This window comes from Ptiloglossa arizonensis, chromosome 7, assembly GCF_051014685.1.
Source record: "Ptiloglossa arizonensis isolate GNS036 chromosome 7, iyPtiAriz1_principal, whole genome shotgun sequence".
Taxonomy (NCBI): domain Eukaryota; kingdom Metazoa; phylum Arthropoda; class Insecta; order Hymenoptera; family Colletidae; genus Ptiloglossa; species Ptiloglossa arizonensis.
Window position 1 is genome coordinate 23,773,091 of NC_135054.1, and position 27,713 is coordinate 23,800,803.

Below are 27,713 nucleotides of genomic sequence, written 5' to 3' on the forward strand. Positions count from 1 at the left end.
TTTTCACGGTAGAGAAATACAATAAACCGATCGGACTAATTGGAAGTTAATAAATCGCGGCAAAGTCCAGGTAATTCGACGTTGAAGTACTTTGCGACAAATACGATCGTTGTATTAACTTCTGCTCCCTTGTTTCGAAATGACGCCGAACGAGTTCGATCTCGTTCGAAGAGGAAACAGTAGCCTCGAAATAACGCGAAAAATACGAAGAAATAATTCCAGCGTAGATTGGAAATACTCGACGACAGTGTTTGTACACGATCTCGTAGATCGTCGCGCGATGCTTAGGTATAAATACCGTGTGTAGAAATTCGCGACACCGCTTAGGTGGAACAACAGAGCGATCGGGGCGCAGAGAGACGGAACAATCGCGAAAGAGTTACGACATTTCAGCAACTACTACGGATTCGCGCTAAACTCGGAACGGATGTTGAACCGATGGAGAGACCAGGCATTCCTTTGATGCACTTTCCGCGAACGCAGCCTTGTACGCGCAGCTGCGATAGGGGTGTTGGTGCCGCGCTGGAATGGGGTCGTAAAAGATCGCCATTAATTCCGGAAAATTCCCTGCCGGGGCAACGAGGCTTCTCTAAGGTATTAAAATAGTTCGAACGCCGAGGCGATTAATTAACGACACGGTTGCCGAATTGCGCTCGCGCGGCCGTTTTCTTTCGCGTCCGATTTTGAGATACGGGCGCACCGTACCTCGCTACGGTCGTTTTCGTCGAAAGTATCGTCCTGCACGATTCCGTATTTCCAATCGGTCGTTCTCCATCGATTATGCCCGTTACGCGTCATCTCGCCCGAGCAGTAGAACCGATAACGATAAACAGACGAACGAGGAACAGCGGCAATTCCGTTATAGATCGAACAATTTTCGTTTCTACCGCGGAATGATACACCGTTTAATGGAAATGGGCCGGAAAAATTGATCCGAGGATCCCCCGATGGAAGAGAAACGTTCCGCGCTCGAAATTTCCACCGAGACTACTCGGACCGGGTCCGAAGGGGACAGAGGAGATTCAATATCGCGATCCAGGGTGCCGCGTTATCGTAAAAATGGATTATCGTTCACGGTGTTCGCGATGGATCGGGATTTTCTTGCCGAGGGATCGTCTCACGGTCGCGTATTCGCGCGAGATTACAGGTGCATCCTTCGGTGGGCATACGTATATAGGGAGACGCGCGCAACAAGCGCGTGTATACGCAACCTCGAGAGATTACAATACGTTCGCTCGTTCACGCGATTAACATCACCGGGAATATTTTCCAACGGTTCTCGAACGTTACGCTTCGCGCGCAGAGTTTCGATCTTTCGTAAAATTCACGAGCCGATCGTACCGGGCCCGAAGAGGCTCCGAAACAAAAATACTAAAATCGGTGTTGAAAACGTTTGGGCGAAGAAGATCGAGTAACGGGACCGTTTGGTATCGCAAAGGTTAATTGCATTTTTTCGGGGAGAATTTTTCTTCGCAAAGGGAGGCGATCGCGTCTGCAACGTATACCGGACAAATTGCTCGTGTCGTTATACCGCGAATTGTTGGCCGGCCAGAGAGCGACCGATGCCACTGTCCGCTCGGATACGCGTTCGGTTCTACTCGTCGACGCAGCCATAGCTCCGCTCTACTTGCCCGAGCATCGATCCACCGGTACGAACGAACGCGCGACTCGTTCTACTCGCCGCGACCGATAGGCCCGCTCGTTCGATCCCTGACCATTTTATTCCACCGATCGGACCGGAAATTATTCAATTTTGCTTCCCCGAACGGGAACCTCTCGCGTTCGATCAAAAGAATACGTCCACAACTCCCCCACGATATGGAAACACGGTCGAGCGTAGATCGTCCCGGTAACGTTCGATTCGTTCGCGGGTTCTTCTCGTCCTTCGTAAGGTCCTCGAGGCTCGACGAGCACCGAATGGAGCCACTCGTACCGTCGAATCGTCGTCGATTCGTAAACGTCCTCGCTGTCGAAAACGATCGTTTTTCCAGCTACGGGGAAGTCGGGGAAATCTTCGTCGTCGGATGATTTGACGGAGAAAGGGAGCACGTAACGCGAACAGTCTCGACTCGATCGCGGCAGCGCGCCGATCGATCCGATAAGTTGGAGGCTCGCCGCGATTTATTTTCCGCGCGGCGCGGAAAGAACGACGAATTACGTATTCGGGGAGGGTGACTTCGCGGAACGAGCTCGCTGCACATTCTTCCTCGGTTGGCGCGCGCGAGAACCCTGACGAGCTCGTAAAGTACGCCGCGCCGGCAAGATTTATCGTATAAGAAAACCTCGCTCGAGCAGATTTTATTTCGTTGTTTCTGCGCGACGTAGCGAGGCGGGGCGAGGCGGGGCGAGCCGGAGTGCTTATCGTCGGACGGACCGAGCGGTGAAAAAATTCCGAGCGGAGAAATGCACTGGTTTTCCAGCCGCGACGACTAACGGCGCGAGGAGTCGCCCGTGAAAAAGGGCATCCGTATCAATCGAGCGGAAAAACGAGGCGTTGGCTCGAGAAAAAGGGCGTTCGCGTTCGCGTTCGTCGAGGCGACCGGTGTGTATCGGTGTACGGTCCGCGTTACGAGAGTAGGAAGAAAGGAACCGCGAGTTTTTCGCGCGGCCGGCGCGCAAGAAAACTAGACTTTCCGCCGGCGAAACGACGATAGCGTTATCCCGCGTGCAACTAATTTAATCTCCGCGTCTGCTCGTGGATGCACCGCGGGTACCCTCTCCTTCCGAATTCCGAGCAACTCCGCGAAATGACTTATCCATGCTCGGGCCAACTTTCCGCGATTACATCCTCTTCGTTAACGTTCACCGCTCTCGAGAGACCACCCGCCGACCGCGAGCATCCTCCCCCTTCCGAGCTCTTTCTTTTCTACCGGGACGTTGCGTAAAGAAGTTCGGGGTATACCGTCCTCGGATACACGCCAAACTTCATAACTCCTTATCCCGGGGAGCGTCGTGATGCTTCCGACTGTTTAAGAATCCTCTCGCGTGGACGGAGAAAGGACCCGGAGAAACTTTTCCGGAAGATTCCGGTTCATGGAAGTCAATTACTCCGGTGTCCGGCTAAAACCCCCGGAAGACGTCTTCTTTCGTCCCCCGTGAAATTCCTCGCCGCGAATCGAGCATCTCCTCCGCGAACAGATACGCACAATTGCGCGGATTTGACTTTTCCTTTCGAAAGTATGCTCGAGTCTCGACGAGGATCCATCGCTCGAACGAAAGAGTACCGCCGAATTCGGGCTCTCGCTCGTTCGTTAACCCCTGGAACACGCTGCCCGGTTCGTTTTACTCCGCCGGATTTAAATGCGAGCGAAACTTTCGTTTCTGTTTCGGTGCTCCGATCCTCCCCCGACCCCCTCCTCTGCTCGCTGCCGGATGAAACGACACCGTAAACGAGGTTATAAATTGAAGACGAAAGCCGGCTAACAACAGGACCGAATGTTTCCAATCCGATCGATGGTTCGAGCTTTTTTTTCAACTCGAGCAAAGAATCGGGGGGTTACCCGATCGGAATCGTACGATCGAGTAGACGGTATCGCGACGTTTAACGGGCTTTGACGGAACGATAACGCGTTGCGCGTACCGATAAAATATTTCACGAGAAATGCAACTCGTCGTTTTTATCGACTCTCGATTCGAAACTTTTCCGCGCTATTGTAGCAAAATTAACCACGAAGAGTCGTATTCCAGTTTCCCGATGGTCCGTTTCACGATTCCGTTCCATTCGTCCGTCCAGCATCGATCCCGGCGTACTCGTCGGACCGCGAACGGGCATCGTGCCACCTGTCTTATTCCACCGAATCCGCGACGAATATCGCTCGTTCGACCGTACCGACTCGATAAGAACGTTATTTCGACGTTCGCGTTGCACCTTCTATCGACGCGCACCGGATGTTGTCTTCCGCGCGGAGTTTATCCGGGAGAGACCTTTTTTGCCTCTAGCCTGGTGTTTGCGATACCATCGAGAGACGTAACTGGAGCGTAGCTTACTTTTCCTCGAATCGCAGTTACCACCGTGGCCGGGAAATACACCAGCGATGCTCGTTTCGCGGTCCACGATAAACCAGCCGAGCTTCCTAAAACTCGCCGCGCGTCTAATTCGTTCCCTCTTCCGGTTTCTCGTTCGCGGAGACGTCTCCGCGGAAAAATCGTACAATTCTCTCTTTGCGAAACGCGCAGAGAAACGAGAGAATCGTTTACCGATCTTGGCGTTGCGCATCCCTAACGCGTTCGATCCGTTTCTCTCTTCGCTTCTCGTCTCCGAACCACCGTCGATATTCACGTTTCACGGTCACCGATTTTATTTCGCGCGGCTTTTCCGCGTTTCGAGCTCTCGATACGATCGCGCGTTTCGCAAACTTTTCGAATCGAGAACAGACCATCCGCTCGAAGGTACAAGTTTCTTTCGTTCGCGCTTCGTCTCGATTTTCCAAGTCCTCCGCGACGATTTCGTACGCCGGACGAACTCGCGCGCTACCGAAACTGCATTCGACTTTCGAGCTGTTGCACTTTGTACTCGTCGATGCTGGAACTTCGAGATGCCGTTGTCGATACGATTATACCGCGTTGGCAAACATCGATACTCCTTGCCGGAGAGTCGTCCTCTCGAACTCCACGGAAGAGGGTCAAAGAGGTTCGAGTATCCCGGTCGTGTGGATAATTAACACCTTCGCGTTTGTCTTCGAATCGAACGCGTTGACGTCGTCGAACGCGTTGAACGCAATTACCCTCGACGAAGAATAATCCTGGCACAATCGACTCGGTTAATTTCGCTGGATCGTAGATACAACGTTTCGCGCCGATAAAAGCTACGTAGCGCAAAGTTGCCGCGAACGATAATCGATACGAGAAATCAACCTATTACCCCTTCGGAATGGATAAAGTTTCCAGTGTTATCGAAAGGTACGGTAATTGCAGTAGCGAAACTTTCGGATACGATCTAATTTGAATCCCTCTACCGTCGAACATTAGCACGTGACTAAGAAATAACGACGTTATTATTAGACGGCAACGCGAATACCGATCGAAGGAGAGGCTTCTCCTACTAAATTTTCAATTTTTCACCTATTTTCGATCGACGAGAGGAACGCGGCAGGAATATTTCATCGACGTGCAAACGAACACTGGAAAACGAACTATTCACCGTTCGGTTTTTTCCGGTTCGGTCCATTTGCTACTATTGTTCCATGCGCGAAACGTAAAATATTAGAAAAAAGTTCGTTCCTGTATTGTCTGTCGATTTAATTTTTCAACGGTGAGTGCCGTGGCCGCGACGACGAGGGGTAGACGACGCAAATGAAATAATTGAACAAGCGGTGCAAAAGTCGCGAACGTCCGAACAATTCGCGGGTTAAAATTCGCGCGCTACTTATTCCGGTCGTTTACTTTACTATCGATCGTTCGAATTCCAACGATTCGTTACCGAGATCCGAGCGTGTTCACGAATAACGAAACGGTAGGGATTCCGCGCGCCGGCGGACAAGTGGAACGAGACCGTGCCCCGACGGACGAGCGCAGACTCGATCGCTCTCGAACCGATCGAAAAATTCGACGCATCGTTCGTGGCGTCTAGGTGTTTCGCGAGTAGGATCTCTCGCGAACGAGGACACCCGAGTATCCGTGCGTTCTCGATGATGCTCGTCTTCCCGTAAGATAATCCGGCAACGGGGTACAAGCGTAGGACGGGGTCGGAGATGCGATTCCGCACTAGGAGCGGGGAATCCTCCGTATACTTTGACCCTCGTTACACGCATTAGGAGAGCACGTAGACGGAGTTTGGTTTGCAGGGACACGTTCGTACGCGGGTCACGTGCCTGGATGGATTTTGCATGTTTGACCTACGGTTATGCCGGGGCGAGAGCACACCGGAGAGGGAGAGAGAGAGAGAGAGAGGGAGTGAGGGAGCGCCCTTTGGCTCGTAGCCGCGCTCCGGGGGTGCTCGTATCCGTTTCCGGGGTCTTCTCTCCGAGTTTGACTTTCGCGTTCCTACGGGATCGGGAGACGACGCTCCGCAGACGCCCCGTGGAAGGGATTCGGCATTAACGCGAGATTTTCTCGGTAATTTCGCTAATGTGTGTATGGAGAACGGGCCGGGCGAGTAAGTTCCCGTGCACGGCGGGTAACCGGCGAACTGAATAATTAGCGGCTAATGGCGTTCCATGGAATTAAAGATGCAGGACGTTCGACGCACGCCCGGAAACTGTGTTACGCTTCGGTATTAAATTCCTTTGCATTATTGAGGGATCTCGCTGGTCTCGGGACGCGAAAAGATTCGTTTCTCTTTCTCCTCGAGACGCGTTTCGATAACATCGAAACTTTGGGCGTAGCTGCGACGAAATCGATCGTCCGTACTCGGAAATATCGCCGCGCGAGAGCTACAGATTTCTGGGGGAAAAAAAAAATGTTACGCGTCGCTCGAGTTACCGGGTTGCGAACTCGGCGGCTTAAGGTTTACCCGCAACCTTGCTACCTACGGCACGGGAGTGAATCGAACCGAAAGATACGGCGAAAGCGTAAATCCGGTGGTCGAGGCAGCTAGGATTTACGGTGGGAGAAGTGACCTTGACGGGTCAATTTTTTCCGCCTCGAGTAAAGCGGATACAGATCGATCTGTATCTTCTCCCTTCTGCTTCTGCGTCGTTCGAGCTTTTCGAGTCTTCGATGCGCTCTCTACCGCGACGCGACTTTGCGCGATGCCCCGAAAACGCGAGAGAAGCGTTTCCAACCATAATTCGCTTACCTTCGCGCGAAACGCGAGTACCGAGAATTATCAGCTACGCGTACCTCGGTAAACGAAATCGATACGCGGGAAACGATACGAAACTTTGCAACGAATGGATTCAACGCGGGCGAATATTTTCCCTCCGGAGATGATAAATAATCAAGGTACTCGCGTTTCTTCTCGCGCGGGATCCATCGGTTAATTTTGCGCATCCGTCGCGCGGATCTTCGCGCGCATCGGTGCACTACTGCAGCCAGTACGCGTAAACGTGATTTTTCTAGTTCTCGATTTCACGGGTCCGTCCTCGGTCGTTGGAACGGCGCGATTTATCCGCGCTCGTGACTCTCGTTTTCAATTTTCGATTTTCGCCATTGTTAGACGCGTAAATTCCAGCGCCCCGTGGCGACGCAGAGGCGCGGTTAATAATTCGACCCTGTCGCGCGAACGGTTATCAACGTCGTCCCGCAGTTTATAAAAATGACGCTCGTCCCGGGCAACAATTTTCAGTTACGATCGCGGAAGGTTATTTCGACTGCATCGGCGCCATTACGTTTCGCGCTATTTCGCGTTCGTCACGGACAATCGGCCGCTCGGCTGGCTTTTTTATCGTTCGGAATAACCGTGAATTCGCGATCGTTCTCGGTGATTTCGCGCGTTTTAATAAATTTTTGACAACGCCTACCGTCCCGCCTACCCGTTTCTACGACCCTTGTCGTTCCTTTGCCCTTTCTTTCTCGAGAAACGTTACGCAGTACCGCGTTTCGATACCTGCTCGATACGGTGACGACAACGTGCGTCGCTCGAATCGTACTTCGACGCTACATTTTTATCGGAGAACGTCCCACTTTCGTCCGGATCGGTCGCGCATAATTTTCGATCCGTTTTCTCCCTGTAAATTTTATGACAGAAGTTCACCTTCGAACGTTGCGTAACGTCGATCGGAACCACGAATTTCTTCGCGCAAAGAGGCGGAAAATCCTCGAAACATTAATTAAAAACACGCTCGTTCCCAGAAGAGACGTATCCTTTGCTCCGAGCAACGCGATGAAAAGGAAACCAGCATTGTGACAAAAAAAAAAAAAAGAAAAAAGAAAAAAGAAAAAAGAAAAAAGAAAAAAATGTTCCCGGCAGAAAGAGGTTACAATTTCATAATTGCGACGCTTTCCCAGAGCCAGCGTAACACGCACGAAACAATGCTCTCGAGGTAATGTTACACGGCAACACTCGTGTTGCTTGTCGGCGCAAAATTATTGCTTTTTCGCAACTGTGTTACGCCGGCTCTTTCGGAAGCGTGTATTTTTTTTCGAGTAGCGTTACCCTTTCCACGAGCAGCTAAAGCGACGGAATAAATTTCTTCCAACGGTCGTTGTTCCGCGTCTCGCGAGTGCCCATCGATCGAAACTTTGCCGCGATTTTTTCCCACCGCGTTCGCCGATGTCCAAGAGGAAACGACGCTCGATCGCTCGTCGTCGTTTCGTAAGAACGACGAACCGCTACTTTCCTCGCTGCACGGAACGGAAGGAACTTTGCGGTCCGATCGGGAAAGTGGCGATCGAGCGAAGGGGAAAGAGAAACGTTGCTTAAAATTTCGAAGAAGAGCGAGGATACACCGTTCCGGTCGCTTCTTATTTTCCATTAGAGGGTAAATCTGGCGGTAGCGCGGCTCGGATGGAGTCGAATGCGCGATCGAGGATAACACTTGGGTATTATTAAAGTGGAACGGGATCGTTTGAATCGGACGGAGGCAGATTGTATCTTAAAATTCCGATAGAATCGGGAGCAGTTGGGTGCAGCGGAGCAGCCCGCATTTAGAAAATGAATCCGCGCGGTGGAGATGCTCGTTCCCGTTCGCGCAACGGTAAGAAACAGAACGGCATCGAGGAAACGGAGGAACAGCGGGGATGGCTGGATGGGTGGGTGGATGGGTGGATGGGTGGATGGAAACGAAATTTCACGCTTATCCCGACGGATTCGCTGTTCGCGCGGCCGATGTAACAAGGTGAAGGGAACCGGTTTCCTGGACTGGAAGATTAAAATTTTTCAAATTTCCGACCAGCGAGCGGTATTCCGCGGGTATAACGACGACGGGAGCCGGGAGCCGGGCACCCCTTGGGTACTCGACCCTGGAGGACGCTGGAATCACGAACAGATGGCTTTCCAGTATTAAATTTGGTCCGCGGTAAATTACAGGACGGACCCGGCTCTCGGATTCGCCGCGGGCCGACAAAACGTATAAGCTCCGGACGCGACCTATCTCCCGTGTCGACTTACAATTAAAAAGTTAAATTGAAATTACGCCGGTAACCGGCCCTCCGCCGCCGATCCTGCTCGTCGTCGCTGCCCGCCGAGTACGCATTAAATTGAAATTTCCGTTAATGCCGCTCGTCCCCGTGAATTTGTCACGGTGTTGCCGCGCAACCTCGCCGAAACGGAAAACTTTAACGCCGCGAACGAACCGGCCCAACTACCGGATCGTAAATCCCGAGTATCCGGCCGAGCAGCTGCCGCGTCTTCGACCGACGGAAACCGAGAGACCAGACGCTCGGGGACCGAATCTCCTACCAACGATAACAACACGGTACGCGACGCGGAATCGAATAAACCGGACCGAGGGAACGGAAAGATTCGACGATCGGCCGTTTGCGAATCCAATCCCGAACACCGCGACCGAATCGAATACCGGGGATTAAACCGCGGCGAAAATAAAAGAGGTCTACCCGCGGACGTAGCTAAGACACAGGGGGCGAGCGCGTTCGATGAGCTCGTACATTTTTTGTATCTTCGGGCAGAAAATCGCAGCACGGTGGTAATTTGAAATCGATCGAGAATCAAACGCGATGGAAACTCGAAATCCATGAAAAAGGAAAATCGTATCACCGTCGCGACGAACCGCGAACCAAATTCCAAACTCCGAAGCGACGAGGAAATTGGCGATGTCCACCGGTCCCGTTTCGGCGAGTACGCGCTCGCTTCTCGCGATATTTCTTGCTCGCGGATCGATAAACCTTCCTCCGTGGAACTTGGAGAATTATCCGCGTTACCGAAACGAACGAGAGGGACAGGGAGGGAGGAGAGTTCGCATAGTTTAGCAAGTTCGACGATCGACGCATGCGGAAAGCAGCCGGTCGACCGCGTTTCTTGCACGATCGATCTTCCTCTCGGTGAAACGAGACGGACCGCATTGTGCGCAACGCTCCGCGTCGCCTAACCTCGATACCGCTGGGACGGTAAAAACCACGAGGAACGCTCGTTTCGACGATACACCTCTTCGAAATCGCGATATCGATACATCGACGGTGACGGCGTCGCGTCGCGTCGAAGCGTATTCGGTTGTTTCGATCGCTCGTTATCGATACGTTCCCCGCGATATCGATTTCCTTTTCGGAACGCGTATTCCCGAACGGAAAGCGACGCCTCGAAACGGCACGTTTCGCGACTGATCCGAAACGATTCGCGTCCCGACGTTTCTCCGACGCACTCCTACCTTTGTTCCGTTTCGCGAAAATTCCACGCCGATACCTGTTTCTGGATATTTACAATCGAGGGGGAATCACCGTTGGTACGTCGAGGAGCTGGAACGGTTATAATAAAATACCCCGTCTGGAAATCGTTGCAAAAATCGCATCTCCGTGGTTGGCCGAAAGTCGGAGACCAGGGAGTACACGTCTGTCTCGCGAGTCAGTAAAAGAGAAACCGTTCGGTACGACCATCGTTATTCCGATAGGTAGAATATTTCCCGATCGAAGGACGGAAAGGTTTCGCTCGACGCGTGGCGCTCGAGGACCATTAAAATACGAGCCGAGACTTTGTTCCAGCTACGAATCCCCCTGCCAAAGAAGAAACTCTGCGACGAACGGACGGAAAACAGTTCGGTAGTATCGCTTTGGTTCGTTTTACAATTCAAAGGAGGTTCGCGACTCCGTTTAAGTATTCAGGATGCGGAATCGTCGTGGGAGCACGACGGTAAGCGATGGCGAGCTTTTTTCCTCTCGGAGAGGATCGAGGCCGACCAGCCGGCCGACCGGCTTGTCGTTCCTGACCACCGAGATTATGTCACGAACGAGACCCATTGTAATTGAAATCCACGCTTAAAATGCAGACGCGGGCTTCGTGAAAAATAGAACGAACGATTCGCGTCTCGTCCTCACCGAGACTCGTAACAACATTTTTCTCGGTGCGCCGGAGGGTTCCCGAAACCTTCTTCGAGTCGGTTTTCGGTCGATTCGATCGACCATTGGGTTCCCGCGGAACACTTTCTGCAAATTGCGTTCCAGCCTCTCGAGAATCCTGTATCGCGTGGTTATTTATTCAGCGTTAACTAGCGCGCGATCCTTGGAAACGAAATACGCCGCTCGATTATTATCGAACGATCGATTCGCGACAAATTCCACGAATAACCTTTCGAAAAATGTTTCCCGAAAATTGGGAAATATTGGTCGGGAGGTTGGAATTCGTTCTACAATCTTGGCGTAGTTTTGCGCGAAAAGTTGCATCGCGCGGCCATTCGCTGCGTTTCGGATTTTCATCGAAGCAACATTTGCGCGCGTTTCCATTACGTTCGGTAGGGTATGCTAATTATTTTTCGCAAACATCGATCGAATCGTTTATCGGGTGAACGGTCGCGCGGCATTGGCTCGGTGTCTCGGCGCGATGGACGAAATTTAAGCGCAGGCCGCTTTTATAAAGTGTCGTTTACGGCACTTTACCACTCGGCTCGTTAAAACGCTTTGTAATTTTTAAGACTGCAATACGAGTTTTACGAGAGGATCGCGAGGACCGTAAGAATTCATGGCGTCGTTATAAATTAACTACCGTCGTCGCCCGAACTTCTAGACGAAGCCGTTTTTATTGGAAACAATAAAAACATCCGAACAGTTAGCGAGTCGTTATCCGGGCAGTAAACGGTACAGGATGTCGCGACTTAATTGCGTCTGCATTGTTCGACGGGAGTCGATTCCTCCAAGTTGGGCGAATAAATTTTCGAGTGGCTTCGTTACGGTATTCGATTCCACGGTGACACGGAGAATTCCGCAGCGCGCGCGTACCACCATCGAGAGAATTTACAATACCTTTTCCGAAGGGGAGATTCGGTTCGGCTCGTAACGTATATTTCGAATGTATCGCTTTTGAAATTCGAAGCGATTATCGTTAATTCGGTCTTACGAGGGTACGAACGGTCGATACCGTTGCGTTCGTTAACGGTTCCATCGGAAATCGCGGCCAGGGTCGGCAATAATTTTTCAACGAAACGTTCGCGTTCTTCTCGATCCCGAGAACCATCGCGATCGATGCGCCTCCTCGTAAACAGAGTCGCAAAAATCTTCGCTCGTCGTTAAAACTCGCCGTCGAACCGCAAACCAGAAAACGCTTAATTCGTCGAGTAAAACTAAGGTCGTTAAAACTTACCCAACGTCCACGACCCGTTCCAACCCTTCGACCGCAAAACGAATCACCCCGTGAGTTCACCGTCCGAGTCCGCTTCGTTTCTTCGTCGATTCAACAAGTCCGCGACCAGCCGCCCGAATCCACGAGAGGGCCTCTCTCTCCGCGAGGAAACCGTGGGAAAAGAATCGCTGAAAAACCGAAGGAGAAGAAAAAAAAAAAAAAGAAAATCCTCCCGACCTTTACGAGGCCGTCGCCGAACGGCGCGGCGGGGGATCGCCGAACGAGGGCGGAAAGGGGTGTTGTCGCGACTTAATTGCATTTGCATTTTCGAGCCGAGTCCCGACGGCTTACTTACGAGTTCGTCGCTCGTTTCGTTTTATCGGTAGCCCGAAGAAAGTCCTTCGAAACGAGGGGAGGAAAAAAAGAAAAAAAGAAACCGTGTTTGTCGCGCGTGCGCGGGAAAATAGTCGCGACGGCCGTTGAGACTAACTACTTTACGAAATTACGCGCAGCGAGCCGACCGAGCGGTGACGGGTCCGCGTTTTCGCGGGACGACGCTGCTCGTGCCTGGAATTCTCTCTTTCGTTTCCCACCCCTCTGCCCCCGAGCGTCTCTCTCGCCTGGTCCGTCCCTTCGGCGAGAGTCGCGGCGGTTTTTAGAACGCAACCGAGCGAGAGAAAGAAATTCGTCGACGGCCAGGGGAATAAATAGTCGCGTTAAACGCGGTGGTGCGGTTGAAAAGGATTCGCCGCTCGGAGCGGCGACCTTTTCCGACCCTTCTTCCGCCCCCGTGATATTCTTCTGCCCCCTCGTTCGTTATTTCGTCGCGAGCACTGCCCGAGATTTCATGCCCGTTTAGGGGCTGATTTATCGCCGCGGATGGACGCGTCGCCGGTAATTTATTCCCTCCCGCGTTGCTTGGAACGCGTAACTCGGCTGACTAAATCTGCGAGGAATACCGCGCGACGCGTTCCACGTATTTCCCGCGCGAGAACGGTTTCAATTTTTTTCCACTCGGAACGAAGATCGAAGCCTATCCAGACAGAGGGCAACGTATGGTGTGCGTTCGAAACGAAAGTAACGAACGTTTTCGAAATGTTCAAGTATCTTCGACGAATGGTTTTTTTTCCTCGAGTTTCGAGCGATCCGAGGACGAAAAGGTTAACAACGCCGAGTATACGTTTCGTTCGCGGAACAGATTCTATTCCAACTTCGAGGAGACGTGTTCACTTTCGGAGTCGCCCGTTCGTCCGATCTTGCCAACTCTGGATCGATGGTAGTATTGCAACGCTCGAGAACATTTGGACACTCGAGTTCGGGGATTCTATAACCGTACAACTACTCGGATAGGAATGGTAAACGTTCTCGGGCAACTTGCAGCGACCCCAAAAAGTGACCTCGACTGTTACACAACCGTGCTCGACTCGGAGGATGTGTACCCGACGGTCCGCCGCGATACCGTCTTACGATTCTGTGTACAAATCCGACGAGAGACGCGCGCTCGATTCTCGACACAGACCGTTATCGAACGTGCAACCTTCCAACGACGAACCGAAGGCGAGCGATGCTCTTTTCGTCCGCGATAATTTCGCGTCGCGAGATCGAACCGACGAACGCTTCGCGTTTCCGGTCGAAGACGGTACACGCGACGACGAACAAATTTCAGAAGCGATCGAAGCAAATCTCGTTCGCCAATATCGATTCGCCGAGTTACAAACATCGCGAACGCCATAGGTGCGACGAAGAACCGGCTCGACGAGTCTGGTCCGAGCGGGCACCGTCCTTGTTCCACTTCCGTTCTTGCGACGCAAGTTTTCTACTCGTCCGACTCGATACGATCCTTATTCTACTTGCCTGGAAAGAGCGCGACCATTGTTCCACTCGTCCGATCGAGCACGATCCTTATTCCACGTCACGGGCAAGGTGCGATCCTTATTCTGCTCGCCTGCCCGGATACGGACCTCGCTCTACTTACCCAGACTGGAACGTTCCTTATTCCGCTTGGCCGATCGCGAGCCGACGTTCTTCCGCGAAACCGAAACTCGACGATCGCGGTTCCGGGCTGCCGGGCCAGGATCGTTTCGATCCGCGTTCAGACGATACATCCACGTGGTCAGCAATCGCGAGTCGTTGACGCTTCAAAGTCTTTCCTCGAGCCGGTCGTACGGTGCACGCGACGGTGCAAAGAACTCGGAAACTCGCTTTGCGAATCTCGAGACACGGTTTAGGCTACGGATTCGATTTCCAAAGTCTTTGATCTCGCTCGGTTGGACGCGTTCGCTTGTCTTTGAATACAGTTTTAAGGGGAAGGTCGCGGTAGAACCGGTTGCTCGATTCGACGTCGTCCGCGTCGCTGAACGAGACGAGAGGATTCGCAGCGAAGAATCGCGCGGCCGGTCAAAGAGTAGCGAGTCATCCGGCCATTCCCCGTGCTCCAAAGGCGACGCCGAGTGAATTAAAGAAGCGCTGATTTAGCGGCCGGGTCGGCCTCGAGTCCATTAGCAAAAATTAGCATACGCTTTTCCGTGAGACGCGTTATCGCGAGCAATGGTACGGAAGCAGGAATTATTTTCTCTAATCCAATTAGAGGGACGATAAAAGCTCGCGCCCCAGTTCCCGTCCCGGACGATCGGTCTTCATTAGCCGGGGCGAACTTTTCCTCGAGCTTAGCTCAAATTAAGCTCGCGTGCTCTCGCTAATCGCGCGATAACGAATCGCCTCGCGAACCATCGGAACCGCGTGCCCCTCGAGTATCTACGAAAAACAGAGTATCGAAAATCGTTCGACGCGTTCCCTTCGAGATACGGCCTCCCTCCCTCCCTCCCTCCCTTCCTCGTGCCGCGAGTTTTCCGTGCTAATCCTCCCCTGCCGGTGTAAGATAAAAAATATATAGTACGTACTCTGCCCTTTCGGAGTACCCCGTCCGATCGGTTGGGAGCGAGATTACTCGACCAAGTTGAGTTCGCAAAGTATCCTCGCGCGATAGTATCGTTATCGAAATAAGAGAAACGACGCGTGCGTTCTAATCTCCCCTATCCGAAACTATCATCGCCCTTTTCGAAGATACCAAGCTGCGTTCAGAGTACAACGGAGCGATAACGTTATCGATCGTGAGTGTCGGTGAACGACTTTAATCGGCAATAATTCGACGATCGAATTACTCCCCTGCGAACCGGAAGGAAAATATTTCGACATCGACGCATGTCCCGAGCTGGGGAGGCCGTCGTCGTTCGGTGGCTCCTTCGAGGACGAGTAATCGAAATCCACGTCGAAAGTTTTCGAATCGGAGCACGATGTCCGAATAAACGTTGAATTTTAGTTATCTCCTCCGGGGCAGGCGTGGCCTCGCGAGCCGCCGTGGCCGCGTTTCCCTCCGACCGAATCGGCATTCCCATCGACATTTAATTTCCCGTCGCCCGGGTAAACGTAAATTCGCCCCCAGGATACGTCGCGAACGTTCCGCGTTCTACGAGCAATCCGACACGGAAGATAATCGTGACGTATCTTCGACTACGTGCAGACGGTGGACCGATCCTCTCGCCTATTTCCGCCACGGTGCGAGCATTACGGGCTTTATAGCGAAACGGGGCAACGATACGGGCGTACTTTCTTTCGAAGACGTTACGACCGGTTGTTTTCCTAGATACCAACTACGTTCCCGTCTACAATGCTGCTCGAAACTTTCGAGCACCCTTTGATCTTCGTTGAAATAAATCTCGTTTAAACGCGTACGGTTGTTCCGATGAAAATTCTACTCTTTCGTATTCGAAGCACGCGCGTCCTGAATATTCCTACGAGAAACGATGGAACTTTGGACAAGTTTCTCGAAAAAGCGTTTCTCGCGCCGCATAGGCACACTCTTGCAACGCCTCCGTTTCGACGAGCTTTACGATCGACGATTCGTTCTCCGCTACTTTCGTCCAAGTTGGAGAAAAAAAAAGCAAAGCTCGACGACGCAGGGAAGATAAGGGGAGAAACGGTCCGTTCGTGGAAAATAAGAAAATGGATCAAGATTTGGCGGATTTCGCGCTCGAGCTGCCGCGATTGCGTAAATCTCACGAACGACTGGCTGGAATAAATTGGCCAACCTTCCGAACAAAACGGTTCACTGAATACGAATAATTACATTTATCCGATACACAGGGTGACCCGTAAGAAACCGGGTATCCGGTCGGTTGCCCGAATAAAAGACGAGAGGGCGTAAATTTTGCGGGTTATTTTAATCCCGCTCTTTGTCATTTTAATTTCGTACCTCGAAGGGAGTGGAAGATTAGTATTTTTTCGCGCGATTGTTCGCGCGACGAGAGTTCCCTCCGATGTATCGAACATTGTCCGTGCGTTTCGAACGAAATAATCGATCGACGAAATTGCAACGATAAGAGGGAAATGCTCGTCGGTTCGCTGAGAAGAACGCGCGAGATCGGTGGTAGTTTCGGGGAATTTCTTGCGGCCTGCGATTTCCTTCGGACCGCGGACGAGCTCGAAAAGGAAGTGGAAACGATCGCATTTAAATGACAAAGGGACTATTCATTTTTGCAGCCCGGCCTACTTTTTGGCCAGCTAACGCGTACGCAAACGGAAAGTACACAGGGAACTTCTAGCCGCGCTATTGTCTCGCGATGCAAATTTCCCTTCCCCGCCGTCGGAGATTACAAGAAGAGTACCCGCAATACTCGCTCTCCCAGTCCGGTTGCGCTCGCGAGCGCGAGCCACCGGGATCGCGTACGTGTGGGTGCGTGCGTGCGTGCGTGCGTGCGTGCGTGCGTACGTGCGTACGTGCGTGCGTGCGCGCGCGCACGCGCGAACATGGCCACATTGTGCACCGTAACCGGGGCCGCGTTACCTCTTTCTAAGGTAAAATCTCCGAAATATTTCCGCCTCGGCGAAGTAGCCCAATAGCGAAGACCGAAGCCCAACCGAAGTAGCCAACGGTCTCGTTCGCGGAAAAATTCGAAAGATTTCGGAGCGATTAAAAGGAAACAAATACACCGAGATAAAAGGGGAAGACTCGTCGAAGAACGCGAAGGCTCCATTGTGATCGAGGCTCTTTATTAAAGCGCGCGATAGCGGGCCGTGAAAGTGGAAATACTTGCCGGTTTTTATTATTTTTGTTAGTCTCGCGAGTTGACATACTCGACACAGTTTCGTTTCGATACCTCGCTGCGAGAAAAATGCTTCGAGGAAAGTTTCTATTGTCTGAGAGAGTTTCTATCGCGCGAGAGAGCTCCACTTTCGAAATATGAAACGTTGCGGAAGTGGTGGCAGTCTTTTCACGCGTGTTTCAGCTCGGTTCCCATTTATCAAAACTTTCGATCGTACGTATATTTCTGTTTCCTTCTTTTTAAACCGGTGATTGCGCCCAAGAGGGATCCTTCCTTCTTTTTTTTTACTCTTAATTGCGATCGTCGCTTCAAGGTCGTCGATACGCGATACACCACCCGGGATTCCCGGGATCTTGAATCTCCCGATTACTCCGAGCGTTGTTTACGGTCCTCGTAACCGGACAACGCGATCCATCGCAAGGAAGGGGAATATTCGAGGCGCGGTCTCGGATGGCTCCCTCTGCCCCGCGTATTGCGAGCGCGTTTCCCTTCGACCGGAGGTTGTAGCGAAATTCTCAAAGTCTCGGTCCGGAGCGGCTCGTAATCGTTCGAAAAAAAATCTGGATCCCGGTATCAGCCGACCCAATTTCGTCTCGCACGAGAGCGCACAGGGAGAAAGTAAACGAGTAGCTCGACCGTGTCGCGATGCAAATTTTTCCTGGGGGTGCGCGCGGGCTTACAGGAACAATCAGGGCCACTCGTTTCGAGTCGTAGCTGGAAATACACGCGGCCGCATTATGCGCGGTAACTAGGCCCGTTACCAGCACTCCGGGGTTAAAGAGACAATCGAGGTCGGGCGTTGGACAGAGATAGCGCGACACCGAGCTTCGGAGAGGGAGACGAGGGGGGCTCCCGTGGAGCAGCTCCGTGGCAAAATATTTCAGCGTACGCCATAAACGTTTGCCTTCGTCGACAACGCGTAATAAAGCGACGAAACTCTCTCCCGATAATACCCTGCTCCCTTTCGAACCTTTCAACCTGTGCGCACCCTCCTGCAGCTTCGACGGAAGCCGGGCGATTATTGCCATTAGCCTGCTTGTCGAATCACCTTCGCGGGAAGCTGCTTATCGGAGAATTCGTTGAACGTAGTCGGTAGAGGTTCTGCGTCGGAGCACGGGGAACCGTCAATCTCTCCGGCGATTTTCTTTCGAACCGTGTACTCGTTAATTGCGGGAGATTGCGCGCGAAACGCGCCCGTACGAGATACATCGAATCCCCGGTCGGAAAATGGACGAAGAGGTTACGGTGAAAAATTTCGAGCTCGGAACGTTTTCGAGCAAAAGACGGCGCACACGCTCCGTTTTATACCGCAATCTACACCTTGGCACGAGATTTCCTCAAAGTACGTTTCTCGAGCGGCGGGTTCCCCGACCGATGCGACCCGGAGGTCTGGTTTAATTTTCTCGCGACGACTTACAGTTTGTTCTGCTCGTACGTGGTCTAAAAGATGCCAAACAAGTCGTACGTAACGGTGCATTCGCGATCCCAGCGAATTCTGTCTGCGAACCGATGTGACTGGAAAAGCAATATGCCGCCGGTTCAATTTTCATTCCATCGGAATCAGTTCCGGACTGGCAATCGCCGAGAAACACCGTGCTCCACGATTTTACTCCTCCAGGTTCGCTCCCGACGACAAAATATCGTCCACCGAGAGCAGTTTCGCCCTTTAAACTTGCATCGAAGTAACTCAAAAATACGTACCCGTCGAAAGTCTCGCGGTACGGTCCGGGTTGGCTCTCGGCCTAACGATACTATATTTAGTTTGGACGCAGCACCGGCCGAACTTTCGGTTTTTCGGAGATTCGATTCGCGCGGACAACCGCGTCGCGAACCCTCCACCGAACGGGAGCACGTTAATCAACACTTGGGAACATTCTCCGAACAGTCAGCGTTCACCGCGCTAACTCGGAGACACCGGACCCGACCGATCCTAAATCCTTCTCCTTTTCCACGACTTTCTTTCTCCAACTTTTCGCGAGCTCGCGTTCCTTTTCGCCTCGGTCATCTCCGGCTCGCGCTTTTCGCAATTTTCGAACATCAAATCCCTCCCCGATCGCGCCAAACGTTTTCCTACATTTTTCCCAATCGTTTGCTCATAATTCGTCGACCCGTTGACGATCCAGCGACCAGTGGATCGAGAAAAATTCGAACCGTCGAGCTCCGAAAATTGATGACCACCCGCTATGTCGAGCAACGGCCACATTGTTTGCCGAGTGAATGCAATAGCGCATCGCGGTGGCCGGGAAATTAGCCACGCATCTGTGAATCCGCGAATCGCGGCGGGACGAACACGGTCAGGATGTGTGCCGAATTAAAAGTTAATTAAAGTTGCCGCGTGGGATTTTTAATCGTCGTAATCGGCGCGGCCTGTAATTCCGTTTCGTCCGCGATCTTGGCTCGCGGGGAGGGGGAAAGAAAAAGAAGAACCGTTCGCGCAACGCGTCGCGTTAAATTGATAACGTTCTACCGGTTCGTCGGGACAAATTCATCCGGGCGGAGCTCGTTCCCCCAAGAAATATCTCGATGCAATTTAGAAGGGCGCGTCGGCCAGACGCGAGAGTCGGGAGACAAATTGTGGCGGTTGCAATTTTTCCGAGCTGAGAGGAATAAAGTGGCCCCCCGTGCCGGAACCACCTTGCGAAGAACATTGATTAATTCGAGCCACTCGCTAGGGCCTGACTCGTATCCTTCGAGGACAGACTGTCCTGTGCGACGGCGAGTTCAGTTTTTCGTTCCGTATCGGGTCGACTCGTAGCTGCACCGCTTTCTTCCGCACACTCCTCTCCGAGTGGTTACACTCGTCCGGGTGGACGCGAAATGTTTCGGTTCGCTCCTCGCGAGCGTTCACTCTCAACGGATATACGATCGGACTCGTTCGAGCTTACGGGAACTAGCTCCGAAGTCACGACGAGGATTAAAAACTCAATATTTCGAAGCTTTTTCGTTCTAACATCGATCGAGAACTCTGACGCGAATTACGGAATGTACAAAATTCGGTACGGGAAAATAAAAGAGACTTTTTGCACAATTCGCGGCAAACGTTTTGCAAATACGAGATAAAATTGTGATTTCCTTCGTTACGTATTCGATGGATCAAAGACCGTTTTAAAACTAAGCCGAACGATACTTTTGAAAAATCCAACGAGCAACACCTCGTGTGCTGGAAATAAAATGGACATTCGTGATCCGCGGCCCGAAGAGCATTGATGTATTTCGCGCTTACGAAAGCTTTCGCGCGATTGATCGATACCTCCGCTAGATGGTGGTCGTGGTTGCGAGCGCGAGGTAACGGATATATCGATTTCTCGCTGAAACACGATTAATCGGTACAACTACGAGCGTTTTCCGCAGTGGGAAACATCCTCGTGTTCCTTGGAAAAATTGCCGTTGTAAATTCCCATATTTCATTATCTCCGATATTAGCGACGGGTTTGCAATTTCTCCGGGACGGTGTTCCAGGAAAATCTATGCGAATCGTATTCGGTACAATGTTTCGGTAGACACTCGGGGCGTTTCGTCGATGCGCGTACATTTTCTAACGAAAAATAACGCGTACAGAGTAAAATAAAGAAAGCGATTCGTATCCACTTCGATGCAGGGTGTATCGTGTAATTTTTACGAGACACGTCCACGGTGCTCTTTCAAGAAGGCTGGCCACGTTCGAGTTTATAGTTCCGTCGATCCGGATCGGTCGTTGATACCGCATACGAGATCGCCGACTTTATTCCGCGGTATTTCGTTCTTCGACGGGCGATACCTGCTGTCGCAATTGAAGAGTCGCTTATTCGTGCAAAAGGTATCGTAATTGTTTCGAACGTAAAATGAAAAAACTGCGCGAAATCTTCGTCCCGATTCTTCTCACCGAGTATCGGAACATAGATACAAAGTATTCTAATTCCGTGCACGTTCGAAGCGCCAACGATTCGAAATACCTTTCGTCCGGAAAACAGGAAGAAGATACGATTCTGCGGAATACAAAACACGCTCAGCGTGTCCGTTATTTACGATACCCGAAGACGCGTACTCAACGGCCACTCCCATTTGGATTCCGGCTGACGACATTTCTTTGCGATGACCCCACATTTCCACGAGACACGGGTCTAAATTCTTTAAGACGCTCGCGCGCCACCGCTGCAACGTCCGCGTTCCGAAACTCGCGTCGTTTACGTTTCCTCGAAAACTTTTCCCAAAATTTTCCATCGAGGGAAACCTACGTTTGTTCCGTCTATCGTAACGTCGACTCTAAAAGTCGACGCTGTCGACGAGACAAAGTCTTCTTAAATGTCCCGAGGCCTCGCCCGAGTTTCCAACAAATTGATTCCAATGTGTAACGAAAGAGGAACAGGTTCGATCTCGATGCGAAGAAACGAGGAGAATCGCGTGGCTCGGCGTTTACCCTTCCGTCGATTGGCGAGAGGATTCCACGAACAAACGAGTTAGCCACGGTTTACCGTACGGTCGAATAAGCGAGGCCAATTACGAGGGTCTCTGTCTTACAACCTCGTGAAAAGATCGTGCCAGACGTCGCCTGCTTGGCCACGAAATGGTCCATGAAAGATTTAAGGGTCGCCGTTACGTCCTGTTGGCGGTGGTTCATCGAAAGGGTCGATCTTACCTCGTAATTTTTACCGAGAGACCATTGGCCGAGAGAACGGTCGAAAAAATAGCTACGAGTCGTTCCGATCGTTGCATCGACGTTGCGTCTACTCGATGGAATCGGCTGGGCGATCGAGACATTTTACGAGGAAAATCGAAAAGATTCTCGAGCGCGGTTCGGGCGTAGCGTTCGAACGCGGTGGCGCGGTCTGGGTTGGATCCGGGTTAGGTATCTACTATATTTGTTGTTCGGGGGTTTCGGTGGGTAAGCTCGGCATCCGAACCGGGGAATCTCGTATTCCCTTCGACCTCGTCCCAAGGGGTTGGAGAAGCCTCGAGCGGATTTCCCTCGCGAAAAAAAAAAGATAACTATTTGTTCGGAGTTCGAAGGGGACGATGTCTAAAAACAGGTGGGCGAGAAATTTTTGAAGGAGGATCGAAAACATCGACGAACACGGTTCCCTGGGAGTAAACGCTACCGATTGCGCGTAAAAGCGACCGGAGACAGAAGCCAGGAAGACGGAGCGTGTTTCGTTCGGGGCGTCGCGGCGGGCGAAGCTGCGCTCGACGAAATTAACACCGGGCGGTGCGTTATCAACGAAACGAACCAACGGACGCGAAACAAATCCGTGGAACGGTGTGCGGTGACTGGGCGCGGAATAGAACCGCAACACCGAACCGAGAACGCGAGACGACGAAAGGTTTCGAAAATGGGACAACGCTACAGGCGTTTGGGTCCCGGATTCCTGTGGCCACCGCTCGAGCAACGGTAAAAGACGAGGCGAGAAACGACTCGGAGGAATGTCTGCGGTGCCAGCTGCGGAAACGTAATTTCTCGCTACGTTGCCATCGGCGAAGCTTCTCCGTGGCAGCGGCTTCCCTGCCCGAACTAGCTCTTTCAACGCGAGCCGAAAGTGTCGAGCGACGAGAATCGTTGAAACGCGTCTGTCTCAACCTTTTCGTCCTTTTCTTTCGCATCGCCTTGTCGCCCGACCGCGCCTACCTTCTCCCTCCCCCGTTTCTTTTGGATTTCTATTTCCCCGCTCGCACTCCTCCCTTCGCACTGCTTCTTCCGCCTTTTCATTATCGCGTTTCTTGCCCCTTTGCCACCGCTGCCGCCTTCGCTACGACCTTCGACAACCCCCGCGGAAGACCGTGTCGGAATCGGACCGGCTAACGACCCAACAACCAGATCGCTTACTCTTTCTTTTCTCGTTTTTTTCAACGCGCTCCAACGAGCGACTCGACGCGATCGTCCAGCGGATCGATCGAACCGACAACTCCGAGTAAATTAGCGGTCGCAATTGTGTAAGTTTTGCATCGCGAATAGATACAGGAATCGGACGAGGATCGCTAGCCGTGACGTTCAAGTCCCGGTTAAACTCGATCGAAACGGAAACACTCTCGCGGGGAACGAGAAGGGCCATCTCTTGGCTCCTCGTTGTTATCTCGGGATTCCTCTGATCCACCGAACGAAGATTTACTCGAGCAGCAGCTCAAGCCCAATGAGCTGTATTAATTACTTATCGATTAGTTAACCCGATGCGTTGCGCGAAACAATTGGGTCGCATTTTTTCTCGTTAACGTTCAACGTTTCGTTTCGTTTCTCCGCGACGTTCGATTCAATTTTCAATATTCGGCGCGTCGACGAAGCCTCGTACGATCCAATACGCGTCGATGGATCGCGTTACGATTTGCACAGTGCGATACACAATGACAATTTAATCGTAAATATCTCCGATTGGTGGGAAAAATTAGAAACACGACGCGCACCCCTCTCGTCGAGTTTCCAAGGTACCGGTCGATGGCGCGGGACACCGATGCACTTTTTCTCGGAAGCATTATTCTTTTCTAGTTCCCCGGGGATATCGACCGTTCGATTGAATTTAAGTTGAATTCTCGGCGCAACGATTTCTCACGTACACTTGCGCGCGTGTTTATGTACATATAGCGTCGCTATCCAACGCGGTAGACAGGTCTTTAAATTATCACGACAAATATCGATTTTTAAACGCATTCAGCTACGCCCGCTTTAATTATCGGTCCTCCATTTGGATTTATCAATATTTAAAGCACAGATCGCGAAAATCTCGTATACGCCGCAATATACGTACATACTATATAGAAATAAATCCATTCGAGCATCCATTGCGATTATCGAAGTTATATAAATTATTAAACGCGCGTGGGAATAATTATACAAATCGTGGGGCGTTTCGTTGCTCGCTGCGCGTAATTAAAAACCGGGGAAAGAGCAAAGAAAATGATCAACTTCGCGCACGCTGGCGAACGATAATTTCAAATTTCCTCGTCGAGCGGAGATAACGCGCGGTTCTTCTCGGGACGGATGCGGACGCGGAACAATGCAACGGGACGAACTGTCGATTTCGCGCAGCCCTGTAACGCAACGCGAGAAAAGGTTTCCTCGAGTTATCGCGCGTCATCGTGCGAGAGTAATCCGGTTACTCGGGTTACCGTAAAACGTTGAGAGCCGAATCTGATTTAAGTTACGGTTACAATCTCCGTCGGAGGATCTAATTCCTAGCCGTCGCTCAAGACCGAACCGCTCGCACTCGAATCGCCTCCGATTTTACAAACGTACGCGCCAATTCCCGTACAGGGATTCTTTCCTCTCGATCGTCGCGGATCGAACGATTCACGATTATCGTCTACCGGGTGAACCTTGTTCGAACATCGGAATTAAAAGGCCGTTCGTTGCACCGGGAACAACGATTATCTTGGCGTTACAACCCCGTAAGAAGAGCCGAGCGATCGCCGGCCGCGGTAATTGGGGGCGAAAGGAATTTACCCTCTTCGCAGCCGTGGAACGAGTTTCATCGATCGAGGGAAACTTCCCGCGACGCTGATCGTTCTCTTCCTTTCGTAAACGCGCGAAACTTTGATTCCACTTTCGGTAATCGAGAATTCAAAGTACCTTTAACGGGATCTCGGAGAAGTCGACGTACAAACGAACCTCGCGCGGAAACGAGCTTTCGCTGTCTACGAACGCGACTCGGGCTTTGTCTTTTCGCTGAAAACGATTAATTCGTCTGGAAAAAATGGCAGGAAAATGTATAAAAAAATAAAAAGGAAAAGAAAAGAATTCTTATCCACGAGTCTCCGATCTCGAGAAAGTTCGGTACTTTTACGCGCGTTCGACTGTCGTAGAAAAATAAGTCTACAGGGAGGAAGTGGAATAAATTTCGATTTTAATTGCTTTTACGAAGCGGAATACAAGTTTTCTTTTCCGAGCACGAGCCGGAGATAAGGAAGAGGAACGGATCATTAAGAAAACTGCTCGGAACGGATTTTCATGCCACGGATGTCGTGTACAGCACTAAAAGTCTTTCTCAGCGAGTAGCTCGAGCGATACACCCGTCTTCCCGGGGCCGTTACTTGCAGCCTGTACGTGGATCTTGTCATAGATAAGTAGAAGTAATGCGGCGCAAGTGGTGTGCCACGATCAGGCTTTCTGTTTTATGCAGAGTGTGTCGTAAGATGTGGGTGTCTCCTCGGAGCTGTTTTCGGTATAAGAACGCAACGGAGGTAGCTCGTGCGAACTTTTATTCCGGATTAAACGTAAAGCGTGCGCGGTTATCTCGTAGCGTTCGGTTAAACGTAACAACACCCGAACGACTCGTAATATTTTTCTACGAATTTTCGTGTCTCTCCGCGAACGAAACGGGGTCGGAAGTTCAAAATATACGCAACGAACGAGCCGACTCGATCGGGCTCGATATTTTTGCGGACGAATGAAAATTCTTTTCGTCGCGAAAAATCGAGTCGCTCGAGTTAGGCGATACTCCGGGCTGTACTCGAACGTATGCTCGTGACAGACTACTTATCGTGGAAAATATCTTCCGCCCACTACCAGATTACACCGTCGATCGCACGATTTTCCACGCCAGTTTCAAAACTGCCCCGTCAATTATCCTTTATCCATCCATGCGCTTCGCCGAGATATATCCATTTTTACGTTGCTTTTAATGCATTATCGGGGCTCATATTTCGCAACGCGGCAATACCGCGAAAGGGGCGAAACACGGTTATTTATCGCTCGCGAGTCGACTTTAGAAAAATGCGCTTCTCATTATTCTTTCTCTCTCGATAAGTTATAGGGGACGTTCGTTTCGCATCGTTTTAACGCCGGCCCGTGAAAAATTGGATTCCCCGTGGTATTATCGGCGATGATTAAACATCGTATTCCTAATGACCGGCGCGCGCATTGCGACTTTGTTTTACAACGTTCGTTGGTCCCGCGATGAATTCACGATCCGATCGTTTCCCCGATAAAAAGGCGATTCACTGCCCGTTATAAATCGTTAACAAACATTCCGAAACGGAGCAACGTTTCGAGGGAGCTAATGCAACGCGAACGCGTATCAAAATTGTCGACACAGAGGAGCTCGAGGAGAGGAGGAGGACAACCGATTGAATTATTTCTTGTTTTCCTATGACGCTTCCCACATTCGGTCGGAAATTAAATTCAATCGAATATAAAATACCTCGTAAATCAACGACGCGCGATCGTTGCAAAATTTGATTTAAAATAGTAACTTTTTATGCGTACAAGCTCGATTGATATTCCACGGCCGCGTGGTATCATAATTCATAAAGTGAGTTACGCGCGGGGGAAATCGATATCGTCAAAATTCCAAACGCGAACAAAGTTCGCTTTGTAAACGGATCGCTGTGTTTGTTAGCGATAACGAATACGCATCGAAGAATCGGGTCTTGCGCGAATTTTTTCACGGATATCGGTTCTTCCCGATGCGTCGCGCGTAAAGGTGTTACCGGGCGAGCGACGCGAAATGGAACATCGAGGGTTCAAAGGCCGCGATTTAACTTATCGACAATGAAAACCCTCTTCGAACTTCTCGAGCCTCCGACTGATCAAAAAGCGCGCGCAATGCGAAAGAGCGAATACAAAACAAATTGCAATCGCACCGAACAACTCTATTTTACTGGCCCAATTTGCTTCGCTCGAAGGACAAACGTTACGAAATATCGCGTTCCTTGCATCGATGCGCAAATTGTATAAATTAAAGTGGCCGCTCGATTATCGATACGTTAACCTACTTTCGATTGTTCGCGTTCGTTCGGCATATTTCTGCCATCGATTGTCGCGACGACCTACAAGGTGGTCCGAAAGGAACCGAACGCTTTCGACAATTTATTACCCTCGTTTCGCGAACCACGGACGAGAAAGTATTCACCCTGGATTTCCATGCTGGCGAACTTTCTACGATACGTTGGAAGCATTAACTTTGGGTAAAGTAAAAAAAATCCTTGAAAAGTAACCGATATCTTACCGTACTCTTGCGCTCGGTGTGTTGTCCGCGCGCGCGGATAGAGCGCAAAAGAAAAAGGGAAAAGCGAGAGTACCGCGGAACTCGAAAAATTCGAACGTCGAACGTTCCACGATTTCCGAATAGGAGACAGTTATCGAGAAATAGATTCGGACGAATTTACGACGAGCTCCTTAACAATATCGTCAATTTTGTACACGCGATGCATCATTTTTTACGACGTCCTCGAACGAACGGTGACCGTGGTATCTCGAAGCGATCGAATTCAATTTCTCATCCGTGAAATAAAGTTTGTCCAACTGGATAGCTCGATTCCCAGGCCGGCGCACGATCCGTCATTGCTTTCGACCGTCTATAAATTTCAAGGCGCCGTTACACGTCGATTCGACAAAGGGTTAATTTAATTCGTCCGCAAGTAAAATTCGTTAACGGCGCCGAAGCGAATTTCTCGCCCGTCGTCGTACCAATTTGTCGAGCAGAGGAACTCGGAAAACGGACGCTGGCCAACAAAGCGCCGGGTAAATAAACAAAAAAAAAAAAAAGAAAAAAGAGAGAAGGAAAAAAGCTCGTTCGTGGCCGGTGGTGCTTTGATCGCGGAAAGAT

At 51.1% G+C, this 27,713-nt stretch overlaps 1 long non-coding RNA gene across 2 annotated transcripts in view; it reads right to left on the reverse strand.

The window, feature by feature from the left end:
- LOC143149122 (uncharacterized) overlaps window positions 1-27,713 on the reverse strand; it is a 134,825-nt gene that overhangs the window by 81,085 nt on the left and 26,027 nt on the right. The window contains exon 1 of one of the 2 annotated variants that reach the window (XR_012992705.1): window positions 12,125-12,238. The exons of the other annotated variant lie outside the window; for it this stretch is intronic. This is a non-coding gene — a long non-coding RNA (uncharacterized LOC143149122). Of the gene's footprint in view, window positions 1-12,124; window positions 12,239-27,713 lie in introns of those variants that run through there. 2 annotated transcript variants of the gene reach the window in all.